Raw genomic sequence first — 3,623 nt, forward strand, 5'->3', positions numbered from 1 at the left:
CTTTCCCTAGGAAGTGACTCACATTAGCCAACAGCAAGAATCTCACTGGGAAGCTTGTGTCCTGTGGACAGTCCAGATTGGTCTATTACAAAGAAGGGGAGGTTGGATGCTGTGGGACAGTTAAGAAATTTCTGACATAGAAGGTACTCGATGTTCATTGCTTAATGAATGAATAATTAAATGAACAATTGGATGTCTCTATGTTCCATATAAGACTCAATCTAATCTAGGAATCAGTAACTTCTTGGTTTCTTCTTTGAGTCAAAAAAATTGAAGAAGAATTGTGCCAAATACTTCTATGGAGAGGTGTGTGTGCATGTGTGTATACACATGCATGTTTGCTGGTGGAGAACAGTGGGGAGAAAAGGAAAGTGAGGAGAAATTGAACTGCCAGACAATACTAGGGTGTCATTGGCAACAGCAGTTTCTCTTAGGAGGTATTCTGGCTCCTTAATTAGGGGAGCAATTTCTCAACCTGGAGAAAGGAGATTGTTTCTAAACCTATGTCCAACGCTGGGACCCTGGAATGACCTTCTACCAACTCCTCTCTACCACCCATGAGGAGATCATCATCTTCAGACATCCCACGCTCATCTCGTGCCTCTGGTCTCTGGAACAGGCCTCCAAGTCTCCAAGATGCCAAATCAATATCCTTTCTTTCATTTATATTTTTATGTCATATCTATCTGATGAAAAGCAGCATAATATAAAGATAGAGATGGAACTTTTATTAAAAAGAAGACACTATCTTTTCATTCTCTGATGAAGTCAGAGCTGACGACATATTTTTTGTCAGTCTGTTGTTGCCACATTTCCAGGACAGAGTACGTTTAGGTATTGTGTTTTTTATAATGAATGCTGCCTTTAACGCTGCAGATGCTGAAGTGCTCTGAAGTCAAGGAATATGAGCCACTGTAATCTTCACTTGCCCATTCACTCCCCCATTCATTCACTCCATGGAGGGACTGCAGGCTAGATAATTTATCACACCTGCCTTCAAGAGTCGTAGAGTCTAGTAAGGAATTTATTTTCTAGTGGAGTATTGGTGTCCACATTTTTATCTTTCACACTGATCTGTAAAGAAATTTTGCGCATGCACCGTTCATTTTTATTCATTTATCTGTAAATCACATCTGTGTACTACCATGCTAATTCTGTGCATTAGAAAGTACACAAAAATAAAAAAATTTTGACAATAAGCACTAAAAAGGAAATCATATTTTGAAATAGTTAAACATGATGGTTTTATATTAGCATTAGTTAATATCTCACCACACAGCATATAGTTAATGAAAGGTTCAAGTTAAAGCTGGTGGATCCATTTCATGTGGCCTTGATAATTTTTTCTTTTGACCACTTGATTGATAGTATCAGACTGTGAGTGTTTTTACCATGTTTTGTGACTGTCAAAAAGCTTTATTGATAGTAGAAAATGTATTGACTGTGCTATTTTCTCTTTGGTCCTTTGGGTTTGCATTAATAATATTGTTTAAAGTGGCGATTTATCAGAAGGAATATTTTTAAGCTTCATATTCATTGTGTGGGTTGTGTTTTGGTGTAACCATAAGCCACATAACCAGAAACATACAAAAACTGTATTAAGTTGCAGAGATGTTCAAATGATCTGATGAAGACATCACTGCTAACACCTCCCCACAGCCGAGCTAGCCCTCTTACCTCAGTTTACTTTGCACAGAGGTTGAGACATGCAAGTGTCTGATAGGTAGGACCTATGGTGGGGTGAGGAGGAACCAGTAACAATTAATTTACTAAGTATAGCAAAGCTAACTTTTTCTCCTTAGATTAAAGAAAGTATGAAAAGAAATTCTAATATTTCTATTGCACCCCAGTGGATAATGTTGTGCACCTTATTTCGGAGACCAGTGTAGTAGAGAGTTAGGATTAAAATAACAATTCTAACAGATTTGAGCCACATTCATTTCAAAGGACCAAGGAACCATGGTGGTAGAAAGAAGTTTGTTTTGTTTAGTTAACATTTAAGATACAGTTCTTACAGCTTTCATAATGATTAGGTGTGCCAACCTAGGCCAGGAAAACAAAGTTACCACCAAGGCAAACTTTTGGTTTTAGGAAAAGCTTTCATCAAAACCCTGAGTTCAAGTTTTGGAATTCACAGGTCAGACTTAAGAACATAAAATGGTAAGAGAATAATATAAAAGATTAAATAATTCAGTACTGCAAATAATCACAAACCGCGGGTTGTAAATAAGAGATTAATTTGTATTTAGTGCATAAAAGGAATCATTTAAAAAGAATGTTAGTCAGGACCGGAGGCCTAATTGAAAAGGCACATTTTGGCTGCATACTTCCTCAGGGGAGACCAAGAGAAACAGCATGCAGTGTGACTAGAAGGCAGTAAAAGTAATAAAGAAATTATTATTATTTAGGTAGTTGATATCTTTCACCTATAGATACAGAACTGAAGTGTGAATTGAAAATGCAACTTGGGGAATGGCCAAAGCTGAGGAATTCTGGTGAGGCTGGTGGAGAGACATAGGTCAAATATATCTTTTTTAGCTAGTCTTCAGTCATACTGGTGACTAATATGGCTTTGGGAAGATTTTTTAAAATCACCTCTCCCAGTTCCTTCTTCTTCACAAGAAAAAAATGTGTTTCAAAATTTATTGAATAGTTCATTTGCATTGGGCATTATATAATTCAGTCATCACTTGATCATGCGATATGAATATTTCTATCTCGCAAATAAGAAAATGGAAACCCAGAGCCACAGAGCTGGTGACCTCAGTCCTGTGTTTGAAGCCCATGCTTGGGTCACAGCTTTCAAGTCAGGAGACAGTAATACAGTATGCAATTCTCTGCCTCCCTTAAAAAATAAGAATAAATAAATAAAATAAAGAAAAGCCAAAAAAAATTTTTAAAGCATGCAGTTAGGACTTTTATAGGTTTTAAAGAAAAAATGTCTAATCTTATCACAGGTGAGATGTTAACGAAAACTCCTTGGGAAGACAGACAATGCAAAGATATGTCAGGGGATTAAGAACTACTGATGGAAGGGAACTTAGCTCCCAGAATTGTTCAAGTGAGACAGAAAACTCTAGGGAGCTGTCAGAGGAAAAAAAGAAAAGCAGAGTTGGAAGGGGTCTGGGGAGATGGAAATTTGTCTGCATTGTACCTTTATTTTGACAGTTCACATCTATCTCACACGGAATCATTGTTTATTCTTATTATGCCAGGTTTCCTTTTCTGGTCTGCTGGTTCTCTAGGGTTTTATAGGCCAGTAGTTTGAGTTTTCAAATTTCAAAAGCATTTGGGATTTCAAAAAGACAAAATGTAAAGGATACCCAGCAGCACCATTTACTTAGGAGGTTTTAATCATAATAATCTGCATAGTGTATGAGAATTCCCTCCTCAACTGTCTGTCTCCTTTCTTTTTTAGTGTCTGGGGAAAAGCCAAGAACCACTCCCCCTAATTTAAATACCTTATAAAATATGGGTGGAAGTATTTTGTCCCATTATTTTTTCCTGCTTCCTTTTCTGCTTTAATGGGCCCAATTAACTTGTAAGAGCTGCCACTGACACAGTGTAATAAAGTGGGTCATGGATAGAGAATCAAGCGCCGAGTTATGATTTAACTGTCATTA

The sequence above is a fragment of the Pteropus alecto genome, unplaced genomic scaffold (genome assembly GCF_000325575.1).
Source record: "Pteropus alecto unplaced genomic scaffold, ASM32557v1 scaffold50, whole genome shotgun sequence".
Classification (NCBI taxonomy): domain Eukaryota; kingdom Metazoa; phylum Chordata; class Mammalia; order Chiroptera; family Pteropodidae; genus Pteropus; species Pteropus alecto.